Below are 25,269 nucleotides of genomic sequence, written 5' to 3'. Positions count from 1 at the left end.
ACAAAAATGAACAGTTTGGAAGATCATTAAGAAGAAAGATTGCACTGGTGAGCCCAGTAATCACAAAGGGCCTGGTAGGCCAAGGAAGACCTCTACAGTTGATGACTGGATAATTCTCACCATTAGAAAAAGGAAAACCTCCAAACACCTGTCCAACAGATCAGAAACACTCTTCAGGAGGCAGGCATGGATGTGTCAATGATTACTGTCTACAGATGACTTTACTAACAGAACTACATGTGCTAGACTGCTATTTTTGATATAAAATGAACCTTTTTTTTAATTTATCATTTCTACATATAATATGTAGAGACAGCTATGCAAATAGAACCCCATGGGGTTTCAGATTTGAAACCATCATCAGAACCAGGAAGTATAATTTTTTCACTCAAAAGACATGCTCAGTTGTAACCTTGGTGACATGCCTAAATCATGTGTACAAGGAGGATAATGCTCCCAGACAATCTGACTCAAACTGAACATGCATTTCATACACTAAAGAGAAAACTAAGGCAACTCGACCCCAAAAATCAGGAGCTGAAGATATCTGTGGTATCTAGCAGAGCATCACCAGCGAAGATGAGCATTTGGTCATAGCTGTGGGTCACAAATTTCAAGCAGTCATCGCACGCAAAGTATATACAACAAAGTACTAAACACAACTACTTCCATAGTACCCTGAAATGGTGAGCTATGTATAAAAAGTGCTGTAATTTCTACATGGAGAACTCAGAATGTATTAAAAATACCAATCATAAAAGCGGGGAATCTGCACTTTAACCACATTTGAATTATAGATATATATACATTTTCTTAAATGTCCTCTTTGCATGGATCGGACATATGAGGACATATTTTGCAAGCTCAGTAACAACTCAGGTAGATAGTTTTTTACATTTTATTTCTGCTGACTAGCTAATTATCTACTGTAATCTTTCAGTATTACAAGGTTTTATACATAATTTCATGATACATTAGCTTACAAATATTTCTCATTATGATAAGCTGATTAAAATGGCATTTTTCCAACTTACTATTCTTTCCAAACTAATCAGGCCAGACTAGCTAGTTAGAAACTCAGCTCTGTCCTTTGGCAGTGAACATTTATCTTCAACAATACTTGCGGAATGCAAAGTTGCCCAGTGTGGGAAAATAGGTCTAGCGCAGCGTTCAAAACAGTCCTGAATGAAATTTTCTGCAGAAGAAAAATTTGGTACTATAATTACACAGCTCCATACAAAAACTACAAAACTGAATCTGTTTGAAAAAGAATGAAATGTGGACTTCTTCTGCTGCTATTAAGACACAAATATTGTACAGCATGCCGTGCTGTGCTCAAGTTTTTCAAGAATAAATGATATCGCCCTATTGTCCACACCTGGTGAAGCCTAGACAGATGTCAACACATACAGAAAGTAAAAAAAATTGCAGCCCTTCATAGTTTATTGTGTAAGTCAATGCTACAGTGTTGAACAATGCATCTGATTATTCCCTTTGATTTATTTAGGTACTTGGATTGAATCCAGTAGTAATCTATGCATTCCGTCACTCAGTCTAGCGTGTGAACCCATTTATTTAATTTGGCGAGCATAAAAAAGGGCCTGAACAGCTGGAGCAGAAGTTTCTAGTGCAAGTCTCTGGGAGCAAACCTGACAGGAAAGGTAAAGAAGCAGAGCGATAATTAATCATTTACTTTTCCCTCCAGTTGCATACTGCACACAAGGTTTGTCATAACACTTCACCAAGTCAATTAATCACTGTAGGATTTAATTTTCATTTTCCTACTACACGGAAAAATTCACAGGATCCATGGGGTCGGGTAATTTGGTGTTTTTCTGCAAATATAATGTTAAATAATACATACAAAGTTCCAAGCCAACTAGCCAACATCTGATATGTCGTGATACCACTATCTTTCAGTTTAACTTCTTGGGGGCTTTCGCTTTAACTTTTTCAAATTTAAAAAGTTGGTCATTTGATGTGCAATATTTTATATTGACAATTTCATGAACCATTGAACATTGTTGTGCAAAAATGAAAAAATGCAATGCTTGATTCAAGAATGTTTTATTGAAAGTTTTAGTTTTCAATTCCAGTAATCGCTTGAATAAGAGGATCCATTTTTGATATAACACATTATTATCATTTTTATTATTCCTTGCATTTATATAGGGCTTTTCTCCCCAGCTGTTGAATCAAAGTGCTTTACTGTGATGAGGAGAAAACTCACCACCACCACCACCAATCAGATGAGGTGGTGAGGGAGAGAACAATTTTTCAGGCAATTAAATCGGGGGATGATTAGGTGACAGGTTGAGAGGGCGAAGTTAGGAATTTAGCCCGGGCACAGGGGAATGCAAAGAGTGTCATGTGATTTTTAATGGCCAGTGAGTCAGGACCTTGGTTTAATGCCTCATCTGATAGATGGTGTCTCCTACAGCACAGTGTCCTCATCACTGCACTGGGACATTGTGGTTTATTTGACCAGAGGGAAGATTGCCCTCTACAGGCGCAACAACACTACTTCCAGCAGCAACTCAGTTTTCTCAGAAAGCCTTCCGTCCATGTGCGGCCTATCACATTTTGGTAACAAAACACATGAGAGGTCTGCCACATTTGGTAAACAAAATTCAATGGAACAAATGAATATTGGAATTAAAATGGACATTAGGAAAGCTGTTTATTCAATGCTCAAGACTAATCATGATCTGCAGTATAAAACAGACAAAAACAAAAAATTATTGTTCCCATACTTGCAAAGGTGGTTCGTGCCTTTAATCTTAGTCAGGTCCACTTCATCAATGCAATCAATTGACTAATCATTTTGTCATCCAAGAGTTCTACAACAGAACCTGCCCCAGGAAAAGTAAACGCCTGATCAATTTCCATTTGGAGTGAAATCAAATGTTACCTGTGTGGTAACCTTATGTTACCTTATGTAATTTTGTGCGACATTATACTGCCTGCTGATAGATCAATATGACGAAAGAATAACAAAACATGGCTGGAATTTTACAATGGGTATTTTGAGTTAACCAGTGCAGCACAACATAATATACTATGAAGCAGGACCAACTGACACATTTCATACAGCTGCAGAATTCTTTTTTAAATAGATCCTTGGTTACCAATTTTGTTGATAGCCTGCATTTTACATGTAGTGCTGTGATATGTTATATCATAAATCTGAAATCCCAGGCCCAACAGCTGTGGGCTATAATTCATCAGTTCAGAGGGAATTTAGGTGCACACAGGCTATGTACACGCTGACAGTTTTTGGGAGTGGCTGCTGCATTCAGTAACGAGAGTGAATGATGATATATATGGTGCACATTACAGCAGAGTAGAATGACTAGACTGTGTATGCATTTGGAACTGAACTCATAATGCATAATGTGCATAATGTCTGCAACCATAGTAACATTTATTGCAACCATAATATTAACATTTATCTCAGAGCAAACATGGCAGTGAATATCCCCAGTTTTGACAAAATTTTATGTTCACTTGACTGCTCCACTAACCAGAGACATCAGTTTGTAAAACACAAATAGCATCAGTATGATATTGTTCATTGTTGTAAGCTACATAGTAATATAACAATATTTAACTCAAGATGTAAAGTCTGTCCTATAAATAGTATATATTTCAGTGCATTTGAAACCAATTTACTATTACAAAGAAGATAACTATTCATGCTAATTGTCCCTAGTAAGCTAAGATAGCAAACTTTATAACTGTTTACTAACATCATCTAGCTAGCTAGTTAGCTGTAGGCTATTTTCAAGCTAACTTACGTTTGGTAATTTAGAGTTGAACTTGAAGTATTTGGTCTGGCAGAGAACTGGATTCATCTCGGTCATGCCTACCGGTGGAGAGACCACCCGGACCTGGGTTGCGTTAGCTAATCAGCCCAGGTGCTTAAAGTTGTTGTGCTCTCCACGGTGCAGGGCCGAGACCGGGAATACACACAGAGAAAGCAAGCGTTTGTGGAGCAAAAAAGACAAGGCGAGTCTGAAGAGAGAAACGCTAAAAAGCTGCTGCTCAGTTTTGCTTTCTTTTGTCTTTTTTATTTTAGTTTACTGTTTTTGCCTGGAACCTGTGAGGGAGAAAGGTGATAGGGTTTATTTGCTTTCGTGTTGGTGTAGGCGCGCTCTATCTCTCCATGTAGCAACCATCGAGGCACACCCAGAACTGCCGCATCTCCCTCCCAGGGGTGTCACACCGGCATGTGACAGAACTAAAGCTGGTTTGTCCAGAACAATACTGGAGCACACTACAGACTAACTGCATTTGCCCTAAGATTCAGTTATCAATACCTGCATTTGTTGGTTGCTAAATACGGTTGTCACTCTCCTTCATAACCAAATTGTGTAATAGGATTGAGCACTCCAATCAGTAGTATTTAGCTGCAGTGGCTACAGTGACTCACATCACAATCCTGACTAGGGGTGCAGAGATTCAGATTCAGAGATTGGAAAGATGCACCAATCCATGTGTCAAAGAAGCGGCTGCATTGATTCCAAAATTCCAAACTGGTTCACATAAGTAAACCAGTCAAAAATGAATATGGCTGTCAAAAATCAATACATCTGTCAAAATAACATGAACCCCGCTTTCTTTAGTGTCGCACTGTATGTGCACAACATTATATTGTTCTTCAGCACAGTGTTATTCCTTGTTTATAATGAATAAAGTCATTAGACGACCCTGATAGGAACAAGAGGGAGAGAGTGAACAAACACAGTGTTTAGGTAATGGCAGCTATTACTAACAGCTTCTACTGAAAATAATAAACCACTTGAAATTTTAGGATTTGAGAGAAAAAAATCTGTATCTAACCTGCTACATTCTGCAACTAGCTCTTGTGCCATTACAAGTTCAATGCCATTGCAAAGTAAAACGGACCCAAAATGTAACCAGTTAGGCACACTGTGGAGACACAAAACACAAAAATTCCCTTTAAATGTAATTATGAGATCATTTATTAAATGTAGACCCTGTGATATGACTCAGAAGCAAAATGAGCGAGGCGACTGCCAGAGCTTATTAAAAACTAAGAGGCAGCACTGACAGGAAGCCCTGCCGTGAACACAGCAGGTTGCATTTTGCAATAGACTGGCATCATGTGTAGCTTTCTTATGATTTATATTGTGCTCATTGTGTGCAAGACAAATTCCTTCCAGGGCAATGAGTTTTAATTCATTCATTAGATTGTTGTAAAAAAATTTAAAACCAAGTAACTGAAACTATAGCTTGCTAGTTTAAAATAGAAATGAAAATGATGACGTTTATTACAGCTACGGTATCTATAATAAACAATTTGGAAACACTTCAGTTTTTATAATGATTTTAACAGTGATTTAGTTTAATGACTGATTGAAACATTCTGACTTCTGATTTTATGATCATCAAATTAAGTTGATCTACTGACAACAAAGGCAACTGAATTGTATCACATCTGAACTGAATTGAATGGGAGCTAAACTGAACTGAATCAGAGATGAATGGAATCGTATCGAATCAGAGCTGAATCAGATTGAATTGTGTCAAATCATTGCATTTGTAAGTGTATCTTATTTTAGATCTGTATCAAGATGTGCATCGAATATTCTGAGAGGGAAAGGTTCATAACCCCTAATCCTGACAAACTCCTAACCAATGACCTGATCAGAGTTCTCACTTTACAGGAAGGAGTAGACCCTGTTTTGCAGAGGTATCACACAAGTACCAATACTCATCTTTGCTGTGAAATGGTTCTTTGTGAACTGGTTTATAATGAAAACACTTTTTTTCCTCTTGACCTTTACTTTTTCCCCCGCTAGCAACATCTAAGTAAAAACATCTCCCCGACTTAAAATCTTCAATGTAATCCACATGCAACCTGAGCTGCAGGAAATCTGGCTGTTTATTTTTGTAGGCCTCAGAATCGATGGCAGGTAAAAACCAGGCTTTTAAAATAAAGTTTAAAAAGTCTGTGATCTATCCATGTATTGGTGCCAATATCAAAGAAAATACCTCCATATATAAATTAATGACGCTGCATAAGTCCAGTTTGGTGCCAATTTGTAGGTATTTTACTGTTTTAAACCTTATTTTAATAATGTTGGTAAAAATAGGCTCCATTTTGTTTTCAAAGGCAGAGTGAGTGTGCAGTTACCCATCATTGTTTGTCAGTAAGGACCCTGGGGCTACTTGTGTTAGTCTTGGTTAAGCAAACCCATTGAGTCAAAGAACCCAAGTTCACACAGCCATGCGCTACTTTGTTTACACCACATAAAAGCCAACTTGTGTGCTGACATGAATGCCTCATTTCTTCTCTTTTCCTTTCCTTCGCTCCTGCTTCCATTTTAGCTTCCATTGCTTTCGCAGTCTGTGACCTTTGCCTCCGTGGTAAGCCCCAACACTGCTGGGTCTCCTCTCAGGTTGGGGCAGACCATGTCTGCACAGGGGGTCTCAAAGGAAGGCATTATGGCAGACAAACAAGCACACTCCTGAATATTGGGGCTCCCATGTTTTTCTCAAAAGGGTGAGAACATGCTAACAAGTGACATGTACACATGCTGCAAGTGTATTTATTCCCATTATTCACAGAAAAAACTTCTTTACATATCAGGGGCTGCAATATGTCTATAAGTGTTATAATGGCTGCCGTCACTGCAGCTACCTTTACCAGCTTCCTGAACACCAGTCGCGCGAACTGCTTCTACATAGGTTGTTTTGTGTGTGTGTGTGTATATATATATACAACTTTGATATACAGTGGTTTAGGGTTTCATTTGATGCATTTGCCTCTATGGCAGAGGTTCTGCCAGACAGAAGGAAATACTTGCAGGGTTTTGACAGTATATACAAACAGGTTACAAATTAAAGGAAAAACCTGAATAGATGAGTGGAAAAACAGAACAAATGCAGATGTGTCCATACAGGTGTACTGCATGATACAATTATGGAATTAACATCCCATCATGCTCTGTGGCATGTATAAAAATGCTCAGCAGGCCCAGCTGACCTCGATTTTGGATCAGCAGTAAAAGATCTAAGTGATTTTGAAAGAAGGTTTGTTATTGGGGCTGGGTGGCAGGAGCTTCAGTCACAATTGGCCAGTGTTTCAATAGGAACAGTTACTAAAGTGATATCTGCATTTAGATTAATGGGTAAGACATCAGTAAATAGGGTCGAAAATTGTGGTCGAAAGCACACATTTGATGTGGTGCTTGTGCATTAGTTTAATATGTGAGGAAAACTCTTCCCCTGGTGACTGAGAATGTCAATGCAGGACATAATCAGAACCTCAGCAAGAGCAGTCCATCAACAACTACATAAGAGGGTTATTATAGTAGGGTTGCAGTGCATAAACCACACATTACAAAGATTTATGCACATTTGAGAGTTCAGCTGTGCAAAAATCATAGTCACTGGTCTTCAGAGATATGGAAAAAAGTGTTATGGCCAGATGAGTCATCTTTCATCATATTCTCGACAAGTGGGCGAGTGCATGTGTGGCACACACCAAGAGAATGGTACAGGCCTGAATGATTGACCCCTACAGTGAGGGGGTCTGGTGGTTCTGTTATGCTGTGGAGGGCATTTTCCCAGCATAGTTTAGGTCCAGTTGTCCCCTTAGAGGGAAGTGTCACTGCAAATCAAAGCAAAGTTATTCTGAATGACCACCTGTATTCTATGATGAAACATTTCTCTCCTATTGGAAGTGGTTACTTCCAAGATTACAATGCCCCCATCCACAGGGCAAGAGGGGTCACTGAATGGTTTGATAAGTATGAAAATGATGTGAATCATATGCTTCAGCCTTTGCAGTCACCAAATCTCAACCCAATTTAACATCTATTTATAGATTTAATTATCTATTTAGATTTTGGAGAATGGTGTTCCATCCCTTCAGTAGAGTTCCAAAGACTTCAAGAGGATTTATGCCAAGGCATATTGAAACTGTTCTGGTGGCTCGTAGTGGCCCAACACTGTACTAAAACAATGTTTTTGGTTTTTCCTTTAATTTGCCACCTGTCTGCATATTCAACATTGCTATATAAATCCAAACTATGATATATATATTATATATATATATATATATATATATATATATACACACACACACATCCAATTTTGATATAAAAAATTAGGTCTAGAATTCCGTTTATATATGCACATTTATTCAATAACATACAAATATTTTTTTATTTATTTATACCTGCCATAACACAAAAGATGACTTGTACATAAAAATAATCTTAGACTAGACTTTCCTCGAAATATCTTCCTTTTGGCTTTAATTACAATTTAATTAATTATTGGAAGTCAATCCAATCATTTTGCAAATATAATTGGCTCTAAAGTTGCAAGAAATATTGCAAAGAAGAAGTTGATAGATATTCAACTATGTATATATATATATATATATATATATATATATATATATATATATTTGTTGGAGAGACAGTGGGCTTTTTATTTTTTCATTTCAGCCTTATGAAAAGGAAGTTTGATGTTCCATTTCACTTTAAACAGGGCTCCAGTCCTGCATCCGATCCACATGCGCTGATGTTTTCATAATCATATGCGGACCCCGGCCAGTGCTGGTATAATTTTTTAAGTTTTCGATTTATGGTGACCTAATTTTGTGGAAAAAATGCCTCACTGGCCGGCAGAGTGTTTATTTGGGATATTGGACGCGCTGAGCACGCCAGCTCTGTGTGCGTCTGTAAGGAAGCCGGCCAGACAGATTCTCAGAGCTGCACTTTGACTCTTGTGACCTTTTAATTTTTCAAAGTTGCTCCATTGACATCCCAGGAGCCTTTGTGTAGAAGTCAATCGGTCTGCTGTTTTTTTAGGGGTTTTTTGGCAGCCAGCTACAGCCTTTATCTGGAGAAGTGTTTAATACCTGCCTGATGGTCTGTCTAGCCATGAACAAACCTGACGTTATTGGTCAGCCCTTCAGCTAACTAAAACAACATGCTAACTTACATGTATTGCCTAGACTTGAACTTAAACATTGGTTTCAAATGAAGATGATTTTATTCCAAACATTACATGCTCATATGATTTAGACATGACTATATAGGAAAGATCCTCGTTTTGCAGCATTTCTTTTAATGTCTCTTCCCACTTCTAGAAAGAACGAAGAGTTTAAAAAAGGTCACAGCAATTTTGGCTATAAAATACAGTAGTAGAGCATGCTGTAGGGAAATTGTGACTGGAGTAGCAGAGGAAAGAAAATGTTTCCAGACTCACTGCAAGGGCATGACTTCAAGGATATTTCTCCTTAAACATTTTTTAAGGCTTAGAAAATTAATCTCTACAATATGTGGCTGGTCTGATGATGTGATTTTACTCAGTCTGGTAAGAATTTTTGCTTTTTTGCAGCAGAAGTACATTAAAGTCAGACCTATCTTAACCAATCCTCATGGAGTTTTATTTTTTAGAGACATTTGAGGATCTCCTCAGATGATCCTTATTTAAAAACAGTCATCCAACTCGTCATTCAGTTACAAAGATTACATTTCCCTGAGCCAAAAAGGTAAACCAGAGAGGGATAACTATGTATGATGAAAGTGTATACGTAAATGATTCCAAATGGCTCAACACATACTGTAGGCCTTTCAGTTCAACAAACATAACTGATCACAAATGCTTACACATCTTGCAAAAAATACTGAGATTATAAATTAAAATCTATGTCGTTAAAAAATAAATACATACATACAGAGTGCATGTTCACATACATTCACACCAGTGGCAGCTGTTCAGCTGTAAACAAAAAGTGCAGGAATCTTGCCAATAAACTGGCTACTGGTCTCAACCAATAGTTTCACAAATTTTGTTTTATTATCACGTGTCTAAATAATCAATTCCGGAGTGTAATCCCAAAGTTATCTTTTAATGATTTAAAATATCATGGCACTCCCTTTCTTGTAACTTTCAGGAGACTGTAAATTAAATACAACAGATTTTTTAAAAATTTGGGCACAGTTCAGGAATAATTTTTATATCCTTTCATTATTTCAAATGAAATATCTGTGAAAGTAAGCAGTCGACAAATAATTGTAATGGTAACAGGAAAACTGGGTCATTACTGCTAATATCTATGCTTGTAAAGCCTAGTCCTGCATGACTACCTCTCATACACATTACTTCCACATATGTGGATGACTGCTGTACATGATCACATATTCAAAGAGAATTCTCAATCTAGAGTTGAACAAACCTTAATGGAGTACCAGAGTATCCATCAGGCCATGTTTCAGAAACGACATCCATTAGCATGCCTAATTAACAAGTTAATTAATTCACAAATTGCTATGCACAAAGCAATTTCTTCAGACGTAAAAACTCTTTATACCATCAGCCAGTTGGCCCTTGGCTAGAGGGAGATGGGAGGGAGGTTGAAATGGGGAAAAAATGAGCGATGTCAGCATCTTACTACACCACATAGTGTAACTCAATACTCCCCGCCAGAAATGAGCTGTAAAAATCTGCACATCCCAGCTGTTTCCTCTTAGACCGGTGTGGACGCTGGTTCTAACATGCCGTTATGTTGTTTCAGTTTCTCAGTTTTCCATTTAACAGTGCTCACAAACAGTAGGAACTGGCTGCTGTACAGAGGATAGCAGGACACATGATGGCTTCAATCATGCAAAACGTCAGATCAATTTGTTCACAATGTATTTTATCTTCTGGTAAATTTACCTCATGAGAAGTAATCTTCACAGGACAGACCTCAGGTTGACCAAAGTTTTACCAAAATACCAAAAAAATGCCATATCAGAGCTAAAACAGTAGGTGCAACACATCTGAAATATAGCAATAGTTTTATTAAATACATAAACGTAGTATTTGACAGTTAAAAACCTACCTGAAATTTGGCAACGGTGAGGCCTGTTGACATGTTTAATTTACATTGAGTATTATCAGTGTGTTATCTGCAGTAAGTTTTTCAGGGCAATTATTGACCATAAATTAATCAATAAATCAAGTTGTATTTATATAGCCGTTTCAAAAAGTCTCTTTGTGCCCCCTGGCCTAAATCCCCCACAAAAAAAGCCAAAGTGGCAAGGGAAAACCCCCTGGAAGGCATATAGGAAGAAACCTGGGGAGGAACCAGACTGGCTCTGGTCGGCTCAGGGTGTGGGTGCACAGGAACAAGTTCAAGAAACACAATCAGGTCTATTAACCATTTAATTCGTTCAGGGTGTGACTCAGGACTGGATTGGGAAAAGGGGCAGTTGCCCCTATGGTGGGAGTGGGAAACAAAAGCCGCGTTTCCACCGCAGGAACTTTACCCCGGAACTAGGAACCTTTTGAGGAACTCAGTGCATTTCCACCGCAGGAACTAGGATCTAAATTTAGTTCCGGGGGCTTTATTTTACCCCCCAAAAAGTTCCTGCTCGGGGGGTAGTACTTTCCGAAAGTACAGGAACCTTTTGGGTGGAGCTTGCAGCGCTGAACATTTCTGGTTGGTCGAGTACTCGCAGCATTTTTTTGTATTTATTTTCAACCGCCATGTTTAAAAATATTTTCGTTCTATTCTTGTCATTTTGCGATTAGCCTATATGGAATTGACGATGAGAAAGTAATCAAACAGCAAATTGTTTACAACGTGTGCATGTTTTCTGCTGTTGTTGCCAGTTATATTGGAAATGTGAAGGCATTCTGCCGCCTCGGATGTCAAGACATGAAAGTGAATGTTCGCATAAAAACATAATGAATGTGTTTGGGAGGATATATAAAACAGTTACAATCTGACTATTGGCCTGTTATATCCTATTTGTTGCATAACAACGGTCTAAGTTCAACTACCAACGACAGTTTTGCTTGGCAACGGTAAAATATGCCCAAACGGCTGCAGAAGATTATTTCAATTCCAGGTGATTAAATCGATAAAAATCAATAAATACAAAAGTAACCATATACAGTCATTGTTGGTAACCCGTTGTATGTAAGTGGAATAAACTCCTCCGGACTGTCCCGGTTATTAGAAAATAATGTAGGCTACTTCGGTGGTAGTATGGGGTTACAGAAGAAATCATAGGACAGATGGACCGACGACAACGTCGCTTTTTCATACGTCAGTGGGCTAATTTGCCTAATCTTCGCGGGACTTTAGACCGCGGTGGAAACGCAGACAACCATGGGCTGAAGGAACCTTTTAGTTCCTGGTAAAGTAGTTCCTGGGACTAAAAGTTCCGGGTAATTTTGGTGGAAACGCGGCTAAAGAAAGGGTAGTACGAGAAGAGCTGTGAATGGGAGAGTGGGCAACACCAGGAGTTTTTTATGGCAGCATAACTACTAACACAGAGTCAGGGAACCCACACAGTACGGCCGCCCCCAAGAGCCTGCCTGTGACACTGGGGTCATAGCTGTTGAGAGGTGACAATAGGGAAAGTTTGCCACCCCATGATACACTGTGCCTGCGTGTTTCTCTAGCTGTGTGTCTGGACTGTTGCCGATTATAACCTTCACTGTAAAGGAGAGTTTTAATCTAGACTTAAATATTAAGACTGTGTCTGATTCCTGTGTATGATTTGGATGGTTATCCCATAGCAGAGCTCAATAAGAAAAGGCTCAACCACCTGTGAAGTTCTTCGAATGTCTTGGGACTAGATAGCCTGCATCTTGAGAATGCAGTAATCTTGTAGGCTTGTAATGTTGAAGCATATCTGGCGAAATACTGCTGCTAATCCAACACTTTGACATAAGTATGTGCAACTGTGTTTTGAAAGAACTGGAGGTTCTTTAGTGAAGTACCAGTGTAGTATCAGAAGTATCTAGACTAGACATGACAAAAACATGCAGTCATTTCTCTGGATCCTCTAAAGCTGCCTGATTTTAGCTACTCTGGAGATGTCATTAAAACAGGACTCAAAAGTGAGACCAGGGTCAATGGCAACATCAGGGTCTTTCACTGCCACGTTTGGCTCAACTAAACAATCGTCAAGATTCAAAGACAGGTCAGACAAATCTCTGTGTCTCGTCCAAAAACATGTATCCTTTGTATACATGCCTCTAACAGAGAAAGCTTGAGTGCTTCGCCTGGCTTCATGGAGATGTATAGCTAAATGTCATCAGCATAACAATGAAACTCTATACCATAGCACCTTTCACATATGCAACTTCACCTGTAAATGTTCCGGAAATTATCCGTGTCATCTGCATGTGTGAACAGAGCCAGAGTTGATTTCCCATGTAAGACATTCTTCCGATTTTCAGGGTCAGAACCTATTAGGATTTACATAAATCTTCCGCCATGGCTCTTGTGTGAACAAAAGCAGCAACAGTCCCAAATAAGGCGTGCAAAAGGTTACAATGTTATTACATAAGACTGTTTGTTTCCGGCTATTTCTTTAATAAATACGCTGAATCTGCCCTCCCAACAAGCAAGAGACTTTACACACAAAGCCAAAAATGAGAAATTTTAGACTGGCCAAGTCATTCACATCCTGATCTGAATTCAATTGAACATGCGTTTCATATGCTGAAGTGAAAACTAAAGGCAACTAACCCATGCACGTAAGAACTGTAGTACAGGTCTGTCTGAGCATCACCAGGAAGATACCTGGTGAAGATTATGGGTCATAAACTTCAAGCAGTCATTGCATGCAAAGGACATGCAACAAAGTACTAAACATGACTACTTTCATTTACATAACATTAACATGTCTCAAATGTTATGGTGCCCTGAAATGGAGGGGTTATGTATAAAAAGTGTTGTAATTTCAACATGGGGAAACCAATGTTCATAAAAAATACCCTAAAGTAAAAGCTGCGAATGTGCAAAAAGAAAAAATAAATCTTTGCCGCAAACGTTGTGTATATTATATAATTATGTTAATGTGACATTTATAATTATTCATATACAAAATTTTCTTGAACATCTTGAGTATTCAAGAGATCAAAACAAAAGGCTAAACAATAATGACAGGTACAAACTTATTTGAAAAAACAATGTACCTTGAATATCTTTTTGAAAATATGCAACGTTGCCATTGGAAAGCAGAATAAAGCATATTCTTTTGAAAACAAGTCTTGATATTTTTCTTGAAGCACTTTAATCCTTTTTGATTTCACTAACAAGCAGAACATCATGCACAGTTGCCACTAAATTCTGCAAGTACTCCAAATTCTCTACTATGTAACTACAAACATTCTTTTGTGTCAATTTGCCAGAGGCTGACTTAACTTCCGTTCAAACAAAAGGTATTGAGAGAAAACCTCAGTTTTAATTTTCTCCCATGTGCTCTGTCAACAAAATAACAACTATATATATATAAATATATATATATATATATATATATATATATATATATATATATATATTTGAAATGAGAAGCATTGGTAAGGTGGTGGCCTCAGTACACCTCTCATCAGCCCCACTTATTTTCACCACTACATTATTCAGATAACTTGCATTTGCGGAATTAAGCCTTATCGTAATTACCAGATATAATTAATATGCATGTTATTCTCTTCCAGAGAGGGCCAAGAGAGATAATGCGGCCAACAATTAAACATTCAGAGTCCTTGGGGACAAAAAGAAACCACTGTTTGCCCAAGCACTTTTCCTATGAGTCCACTCTGAACAGTGACTGAATAAGATGGGGACAGATTCCTTACTCCTATCACCCCTTGCTGTAGTATTCTTTTTGTCTCTGATCAAAACATTTGCTGTGATGCATGAAGAGGCTATAAGAGAGTTGTGGGATGTGACACGTCATTGGAAAATATATGAGGCCGTCACGCCATCACAAACATGTGCCAAGGTCTAACAACCGCGGTATAATTCTCTCTTTTACATTTGCCTTTCAGGAAAATAAAGGTGCAGTACTTATGGATTTCAGACAAGTGATGCTATAAAAGAAGTTTTTACACACTCGTCAATGGTTGTGAAGCTTCTGAAAAGAAGTTACTGATGATGGTCGTCTTGGCTGTAACTACCACAATGTAAGAGTGGTCACTTTGAAATCAAATCAGAATGACAGCCAAAGTTTATAGAGGATACTAATCACAACACGGTAGATGTTGCCATTGGTATTTTGATCATGAGGTGCTTTAACCCTTGATGGAAGATGCAAAACTGTCACAGAACAAGGGCTGCAAGATGTAAAACTATCCCAGAACAAGGGCTGGAGCGGAGCAATGTTGCAGAACACCGCTTGGGCCAATGGGAATGGGATACGGCTTGGCGTAGTCTGCATCACTGCCCGTGATCAGTAATTCAGCAGCAGGAGGGGTGATAAATGGGACAATGGCTTGTTTCTATGGCTGAGCGGGTTACTCAGTCCCACCATCCATCAATACGACAGCAGAAGAAATTCTGCACAGTTTTATCTTTGCAGCCCTAGGTAAGCACACGGCACATCCTGCAAGCTGTAGGTTTAGATAACACAAAGAACCAGCTGTTCCTTATTTCCTCAACGAAATGCAGACCTGTTTTGCTCTACCATGAGGTAACCGATGAAAATATACAAAAATTAATGGACTGGCACTATGTAGCACACATATTTTAAGATGCTGTCAATCTATTGGATAAGTACTCGTCACATGTGAGACTAATTGCCATCTCGTGAAATATGATGGCTGTGCAGCTTGTAGGCATCAGGGTAAAATCAACCCCTACCATCACCAGAAAACAAACTTAGCAAGAGAAATATTATCAATTCACTTCACAAAGACTTAGTGCTGAATCTTTAGTGTTTTTTTCCCATTTTGATGCCTTTTGCTCTGATACAGTACCATCTCTAACTCCTGTGATTTATTATGACATGGTTCACCATTCCAACCACTTTTATTCTATCCAGTAGATGCTGAAAAGAAGTAACCATTCGCATCTAGGGCACAGTTAGGCTACACACGTACCATTTGGAGTGACAAAATGCAAATGTGGAAACACTGCTCTCAAATCCCAACCAAACCCATCTCAAGATTTATTTTCAAAAATCAGCCCAGGCAGCCCAATGGTTTGGTTTAAAAATCAAAACTCTTAGGTAGCCATCTATTACATGAAAAACATTGACACGTGCAACATGTTCAGTATACCTTTACTCTCCAAGACTACTGCTTGCATGCACCCACTCATCCTTCGTCCTCAGGTCTAGACATGGGTCCTGTCTCTGCTGGAGACTGCTGAAGGGGAATGCTACATTGCCAGTTAACGAGCTAACAAATAAATAAATCAATGATTATTTATTTCTGAGGCATAAGGCACTGGCCAAATCCATCCCGCTTACGTCAGCCCCATTGCTTCTAACCTTGGCACAGGTGGGAATAGGTCAACTCAGGGGAAACTGAAAAGATGCACAGGGCAGATGGAACTGAAACAGGAAACTAAAAGGAAAGCGGTTGCCTGTCTGTTACGTATTTAAGGGTCAACATCTAGTAAAATGCAAGGAAATAATTAGTCAATGCTAATTCTTGTAAAATTCTAGAAACATTTTTTCTTCTACAAACATGGTTTCTAGAATGTGTATACAAACACATGGTCAATGTTTACTTTGAATAAGGTGCAAACAAACAAGCATGCAAAATGACAGAACTATATCTTTGGATGCAGAGATGCAGAGACATTTTGAAATGCATGAAAAATCTCTCAGTGTAAACCACATTTCACTTCAGGGAAATAATAAATGAAGTCATGTTGGGCTCAGTCAAAAGCCATTGTGTTTAGTTTAGTCATCGTGTTACTGTTAAGTTTTAATTTAGCTGTGTTTACCCAGAGTCATTCATATCTTGGTAAATATTAGTTAAAAATACATGTTTATCAATGAAAGCAAAACACATTTTCAGTGGGTCTGGGGCGTATCATGATTTAATGTGTGATGACTGGTCAGTGGGTCAGTGGACAGAAATGGCATTCCTTCAGACAATGCCAGTGTTGTTTTTGCTTGACTGACCATATAGAAAAGTGAAGCATTTTTTTCCTCCCCAGTTTTCCACCATTACGCTGTTAATGTGACCCTGCAAAGCATTCATTATACTGTGTCACAGAACTAAGGACTGGACTGATTGGAACAATGATCACCTCACTCCTGCTCTTATTTCAGGCCTACTTGTATAGAGATGCTGAAGGGGTGGGGGGAACCCATTGCACCATGAAGAAAAGCAGACTTCATTCTTCGCCGACGTCTCCCTCACCACACCACAATGCCCCTTCTACATCGAACAGATACAAGATTTATGAGCTGCCCTCTCTGCAATGCAAACAAAAAAGCTATTCACCGAGAACCTCGTGAAGCAAGGCGAGGTCAACAAAGTGATAGGCCGCTGACCTTTGACCTCCCAAATCTGAATTGGCATGACTTTGTGCTTCAGTGGAGTCTCTGATTGAACAAGTGAGAACCGTGGCAAGCAGGGAAGTGATCTCTCTTGCAATGGGTCACTGTGTTCTTGGGAACCTCGGTAGAAAGAAAAAAAAATGTTCTGAGATGGGGAGATGGGGAAAAACAGAGTTGAGATTACTGACACATTTGTGTTTATTGAATGCTTCATGCATGACCAGAGCTGAAATTGAATATCAGGAGCAACAGCCTCTGAGTTCTTGCAAATGAATACTTTAGACTGGAATGGGAACTGCAAAGTGGGAACAAGGGAAGTGGACAAAGTGGAAATAATGAGTTCCCTCTGAACTGGGAAAGGACAAAACAGAGAAGCGCAACCTTGCTGCAGGTTTGAGAAAACGCAGCATCACACAAAATGCACCTGCAGGTGGAAGCTTAAGCTGATGAGTGGCATCGTCATAGATGTTCAGAATGGATCTTCTGGATAATTTCATTAATTTAGATATGTTCATTTAGTGGTGACAAAAAAGGGTGCGCAGCTTTGTTTTAAATGAGTCGTGTGGCTAAAATTAGTGTTTTCCAAAAGCAGTTAGAAAAAAAGTCTGACCCCTTTGATTGCACTCCTCTCTGTGCCCCAGGCTCCAGCTGAGCTTGTCACTAATTGGCCAATGCTTGTTTAAAGGTCAACAATCTGGAGTGGTGAATGTATTTTTACTTACTTGATGGGAAATAAACACTACTTCCATTTCCTTCAATCTGATAGGAAAATTGAGTGCGGTAAGTTGATTTAAACAGAACCATCTCATCTGCTTTGAATGAGATATAGTAAATTAAATACAAGGTGGTACATGTTATGTGTGGAATTGCAAACAAAAACAAAAACAAAAACAAAAAAAGCAGTGACAAGGCCGGAAAACCAAAACATTTATTGAGAATTATTCATTGGCAATAAATTATTCAGGGAAAAGACACAAGACCGATGTTTAACAAACAGGACCCTAAGCAACCACACACAATTAAACCAAGCTGAGAATAAAGCCACATAAAAATAGCGTAACAAATTTCTTCAGTCCAAGAGGCCTCAGTGCTTCACCAATCAGATCTGATCCCCAATGTCCCAGAATTGTTGAGCAATGCACTGAGGTTGCAAGAGCATTTTTTCTGACAGAATCAGGCTCATATGTTATTTGTACCATTTATGTTATTATCAAATTTCCTATGATTTTTGGACAGAATTCTTGTTGGGAGTTATTATCACATGAACTAGGAGGCCAGTACCAGATCATTTAAAAAGGGTTTTGTTAAAATGTTTGATCAATAACAAAAAGGTTCTGTCCCAAAATATGCATGAAAATGATAAAAAGTGATATGTAGTTTAATTTTTCAAATACTCTCATACATTCAGATAATCAAATGGACTACAGTACTAAGCCACATTAACCACATCTGTGAACCCTCAAAGGAATCTGAAGAGGCCATGCTAAAGAAAAGACATTTCCAAACATATTTTCTGAAATAAACTTGGGACTGGCACCTACAGGCATGAATTTAAAAAATAAAATAAAATCACAGTCCAGTTCAAAGAGCCAGCTTCTTTGTGTAATAATGGTGATTTCACTTATGCTATCCTAACTATGTCCTTCCATTGGTAGGAATCCATGCTGGGACACATTTTAGCCAAAGCTATCACACATTAGGAGCCAAGCTAGATTTTAGCAATAAAAAATAAAAATAAATAAAAAGCAGGAAACTTGCTGAAAGGCAAAATTCTGTCAGAAAATCCATATATATTGAGAGATTAAGAAATGATGGAAAAAGTGAAAGTGAATTGAAATCAAAAAGGTTGAAGTATATGTTCAGAAGAATATAATCAATTTTATGGAACAGCCTGTAAGTAAAATGTAGCCACTTCCAGCATTTTTAGGTGTTAGGAACATCTAAGTGGATCAAAAGATCAAAGGACTGGTGAAGTAATGACAAAATACTCACTAAATTACACTTGCTGGCAAAGTCAGTTCCACAAGACCGTGTTTGTTATTTTCAGTGGAGGGCTAAGGCATGATTGACTCGAGCAGCTGTTGGGCATTTTGTTGCGCTGCACAAACACTTGCTGCAATGCACATATATTTGGTTAATTGCCTCTGCAAATGCAGGTGGTGCTCTGGAGCGGAGAAGCGTAGACATTACTGTACTTTAATTAAAATTTATTACTCCAAATTCAACATTAAATACAGACATCTCAAGGTTGTCAGTGAAACCTAATTCAGTAGACATCAAGTTTCGTACAAGCTGATTTTTAAAAAATATTTTTCCAGCTGAACCACTCTATCAGCTGGCAGCGGAACAAAACAAGATAGTTGGCCTGCATTTGGCAGCAGGACTTACTTGGCAGCAGCATTTGACTGAGAAAAAGGTGTTAGAATCAGGAAGATACCTGCCAGGTCTGGAGCTGTTGCCTCTGGTCCATCACCTTGGTGGACTCAGCTCCTTTTAATGCTCCTTCGCTCACTGTAGGGAGGCGTATGCAAACCCAGACCACTGACAAGCTTACCTTCTGTCTGCTTTACTTTCCGTTACATTGAAGTAGAAATGAAGTAGACCATGCTGTGAAGCACCAGGTACTGTTTGGCACTGTCAAAATGTAAATCTGAGATGACCTTCTATGCTCTGATTGCGTATTCCAAGGAGATTGAGTGTTGCACTTGACAAATGGCTGACAAAGGCAGGCCAGTGTAAGGCATTTGGTGTTGCTTACTCTTACCTTTGCTACAGGTGTGGCTCATTGGCTACGTTGTTGCAAGACCAATGGGCTAGAGCAGAGGTGTTCAAATTACTGTAAAGTCCTAGAGGGCCACCGTGTGCAGATTTTTATGCTTTCTTTTCAGTTAGCAGCTAAATAAGAATATGGTAGATGGATTTTTTAACCAATGAACAACTTAAATGAATCACTGGTGCTTAAACAAAAACCAGTAGATACTGCAACCCTCCAGGACTGGAGCCTGGCACCTGTGGACTCAAGGAAAACAGAAGACACAAATCTCTTTTTGAACAGTTTACAGATTCCAAAGCTGTAAAGTTTTTTTTTTTAACTTTGACCTGTTTGACCCAAACTTTAACCTGAAATGAATAATGATCTCAACAGTGTACCATTTATATTATGTCTACAATTGAAGCATTTAGCAGATACTTTTAGCCAAAGCGACTTACAGTACAGATGGAAGCATTTAACGTGGATTGAAAGTCACCACTAGCTACAGATGAGTAAAGCTACAGTCAAAACAGTGCCATCGTAAATATATTTGTGGTACCTGGCACACTCTGGCGAGGTGAAATCAATGAGCACGCAATGTTCTATTTCCTGTCAACCTCATCCAGTTCCATTTGTTCCATGCAATGTTTGCTGCTTGAGACAAATTAGATGACTGCTCTGACCTACTGTTTACTGAGGAGGCACGACTCAGCGAAATGCCGATAGTCTGCCGACGAAATGCAGATAATTTCAGAACAGAGCATGAGGAAAGTGTTTTGAAGTAATGGCAGTAATGAATACTGAATGTCAAGCCTGTGTTTTCAAAGAAAATAAATGTCAGGGAAGGGTGAAGGCGTCAGACCCGGCACTGACTGGCCCCCCTGTCCACAGCTTGGTCCCACAAGGGAGCGCGAGTAAGGAGACCAGAAGTGCCAGGAGCTGGCCACAGAGCTGTTTGTTTTAGACTAGGCAAATAATATAGTGGAGCAATGGGAGAGCTCAACTCAGGACCTGGGCCAGGGCTTGTTTCTCTATTTGACAATCATGACTTCCCTTATCTCACAGATCACAAATCATCTCCCTCTACTGACACATTATTTTTTCTGAATATACATTCTACAAGAAGCTAACTGTGAATCCATTAAACTGCCACACAAAGTGAAAATAGGTTCCGGGTCATTTTTAAATACAATGTCTACAAGAATGGACACGTTTTAGTACATATATTTCATTACATGTGTGTAATAACAAGGGATAATCATGGAATCATGGAATAATAATAATTTTTTCAGAATTTACTTAGCTGAGTGAGACAGATTAAATCCAGTCTTTCCTCAAAAGCTTATTGATACTGTGTTACTTGTTGTATTACACCATACAAAGAATACTCAAAATACTTTTTAAATCTGGATCTCAGAATCTGAAATTTTATTTTATACTCTAGGCTAACATGTTTCCATGCGATAGGTACATTCCTGTGATAGTAGACAAATATATTGTATGTGCTCAACAGTAGGAAAACCATAACTACAAGTGTATTTTGTTTTCATATAAATAGAGTTTTCCCTATCCTGGGATGATTCATTTGAGTGTGATAAGTGATTAATTTCCAGTAAACCAAAGCTGTGCTCCAATGCTTTCCAGCACAAACAAAGATAACAGTAGAATGAGTTCAGTTCAGGCTTGTAATCATCACCAGCATTCATTATACAGTAAATTATTTGGCAGGTGAAATTCAGCTGCAACTCTTCTTTTATCAGAGGCTGCAACATAACTTTGGTTGGTTACAGTCGAACATGAAATTAATGGGGGTCACAGAAGTAAAATAAAAGGATGAAGGAAAAATTCCTGGCTCTAAAAGTGATAGCGATCAAACTTGTAAATGGGAGAAGAATGTCAAGAGAACATTTTATAATTAAATACCTCTAAAGTCCAATCAAAAAATCCCATATTAATAACTTTGTCTTCGTTTTGAACTATTTTATATTTGCCTGGTTTCAATAAACCAGGCAACAGCAAATTTACTTTTGTGATCCAGTTAAGCCCAAATTAATTCAGGAGTACTAGTGGGCTTGGCAAAATTTGAAAATAAAACAGCAATTCCTTAAAATTGTAATTTATAATAATTTTTGTAATAATAAATAATAAAAATTGTAATAATTTCTTCTGAAATTTCAACTGATTTGTTTCTTGGGCTACCTTTGCTGGGAAATTACTCAAATTACAAGGTTCAAGCATGCTTGGGTATAGAGTTAATGGGTCTTCTTTAGGGATAATATTGTTTTGGTCATTTGCTGGCATTACTCCATTACACATGGATGGTTGATCACTGACAAAAATTCCTTTCCTCATTGAATATTGAGATGCAGAAGATATGAGGACAATCTGATGATACTCACTCCACTACCCTAATGACAAAAATATAGCAATTGACAAAAAATATTCACTTGGAAAGGGCATTAATAAAAACTTAATCAGTACTAGACGAGTCCTTTAAATTATATTTTTGCTTCTAATCGGAGTATCACAAAAGATATACAAATACACAATATAAGCAACTAAAAAAGGCGTATGACAGTCACAAAGACTTATAGAAGTATACATAAAGGCATGTCAAATTAAATCAAAGTAATATTGTAGAATTTTATTTTACAAATATGTAGATCATGATTCCTACTGATGATGCCAAGAGTAAACCTGCATTAGAGAATGTAGCAGTCATTACTGTGTGACCACATTTGTACAATCCAAACTGTTCCCTATCCCTGAAAACTGAGAAATTTGCAGATGCAGTACAATAAATTAACTTGGCTGTGACATTGCATTCCTTCATTTGAAAAGAAAGCACACACAGAAACAGTTACATAATGTCTGGGCTCCAGCACTGACATCTTATTGATCAGAGCTCTGGGGATAATAAGACCTGGTGGTCCACAGCACTTTCCAATATGTACAGTAGATATCCAGAGATGGCTTGAAAACTGTAGCTTTCAGTTCAATCACATTCTTCTTTTTACCCTGCTTGTTCCATTTCCCCCGTCCTTGCTGGCCTGATACTTTCAACTGAATGGTTTCCAATAGCAAAAATGCTATCAGAGAGAAAATATTAGAGTGAGAAACAACCCCAAAGCATTTTAGAATGGACTGGCGTGTTCTCAGACTGCTGGAAAGAAAATATTTGTCCTCCATGGTTAGATAAATCTAGTCATTGCTTTTCCTCAGAGCAGTGGAGAAACAACTACAGACAGATGAAATTTTGGCGAGAAAACAGAGCATTACAATGGGGATCGTAATTTATGCAGACAAAATTCAAGTGTAGCATTTACATTTATAAATAGCAAGGCTGAGGGGCTGCTGGGGGGGTCAGCCAATTGCAGGATTCACCGCTCACCCATCCTCCAAAACAAATACCCATAAATATTATCCTGTAGAAGAATTGTTTTTGAAGATATTATTTCTAAAACAGTTGCAGTATTTTACTAATGAAGTCGCATGAAACCTTTCCAAAAACAGACCCATTTGAAAAAGAAGGCTTAATGAAACAACTAAACACTATTGGGGCATAACAGTTAATATGGCAAGCCAGGGCAATGGAACCCTAAAGAGGAATTTTTTTTTTTTTTTTAAGAATTCTGCAGTTGCTTTTGTAGGATATCAGTTGTAGCTGTAAATTTGTGTTTCAGTGTTTGAATATGCAAGTTCACACAGTACATCTACGCTCTGCATCTTTCAGATAGATCCACATTCTGATCCGCACAAAGATCTCTCATTGAAAGTCTTCAATCCATAAACAAAATGTGGATTATAAAGCAGATAACACATGAAATATCTATCCACATTGTCTCTCGAATAATCTGAGTAATATCGGTGAAAAAAGGATACATATCTTTATAGGAATAGTTTGTGTTTGTGCAGAACATGTTCTCCACAAACAAGGTCAAGCATTATTTGGATGATATGGATTTCTTTTCTTTGGAATATTGCAAAAAACAAGTCCGTACCAATGAATAAACAGGATAGGGACAAAGTAAAATTAATTCACCATGAGCTTGATAAAACAACCACTCTGTTATGATGAGGCCTGTGCTTCTCCCCAAACAGGCATCCTTAGAAGAGCCCTTAGAGAGCCCATCTGTAGCTGACAGCAAATCACTGGATACTAGTATATGCAGCTAATGGCCAATGGACAACTGGAATCTCCAGGAGTCTCCAGCTAAACACCACGAAAAACGCATTTCTGAAGAGCCAGCCAGCAGTACTGAGTGATCTGGAGAGCTCTGCTTTTTGATGAGCGTTGTATGGGCTGTGCTGTTTCCTTCCTGTTTCGCTGACCTGATATGGCTTGGTAGGAGTTTCCCAGAACACTCATTTTGGACACTGAGCTGGAACGAGATCAAAACAAACAAAACAGGTCTCCCTCTTTGCCTTCTTTGAAGTGCTCTGCCAGTCTTGCATGGAGAAACACTCAAAAGCTCGTTAGTAAAAAATCGAGCTTTTTACTCCCGAGTAAATATACTGTACGATTTCCCTCAGGTGTTGTTAATCATCATATCTATTCTCTTTGATTGTGATGGCTTGTTAGAATGGGGCAGATAGGAAAGGCACAGTCAGTAGCGACTGTTGTCAGTAGAAACTATATCCTACCTGACCCTTAGACCCTTAGCTATAGCTAGGCTCTTATGCACACAGGCACCAGCAAATCACCCTTTTCAGCAGTCTTTCACGCCTTACTCATAATTCTCTGCAATAAGCAGTAGGCCGTGCCTGTTCCAGTATGCTGTAATACATGAATATGTTTTGGGCCTACTTTTTGGCCCTATAACCAAATAGTACTGTTGATCGGTTTTAGGGGCAACTTCTGATATCGGTGGTTGATCTCATTTCATGGTTGCTCATGCTTTTAGCCTGCCCATTAGGACTGCTTGCATTATGAATTACTGGCCCCTGAGAGGACATGAGATAATACAGCTCTTATGAGGAAAATGCCTACAGAAGGCAGATCAATAACAACACAAAACCTTTGTGTGCAGATGCATATGAAATCATGCAAAACCAGGAGTTGATTGGAGTGCGCAGAAGGTAGGGATGTTGCACCAGGGCGTTGGTAGAGAATCAGCATCCGGAGCACTACCTGCTTCACTGCTCTAAATGCTAAGCCTTAAACTCAAAGCACGGGCTCAACCCCCCCTCTGTAGGGTAGCTCTAATTATCAGACATGGTTTACAAAGAATC

Source organism: Anguilla anguilla, chromosome 5 (genome assembly GCF_013347855.1).
Source record: "Anguilla anguilla isolate fAngAng1 chromosome 5, fAngAng1.pri, whole genome shotgun sequence".
Classification (NCBI taxonomy): Eukaryota; Metazoa; Chordata; class Actinopteri; order Anguilliformes; family Anguillidae; genus Anguilla; species Anguilla anguilla.
The sequence above is the reverse complement of the archived record's forward strand: the minus strand, read 5'-3'. Positions refer to the sequence as shown.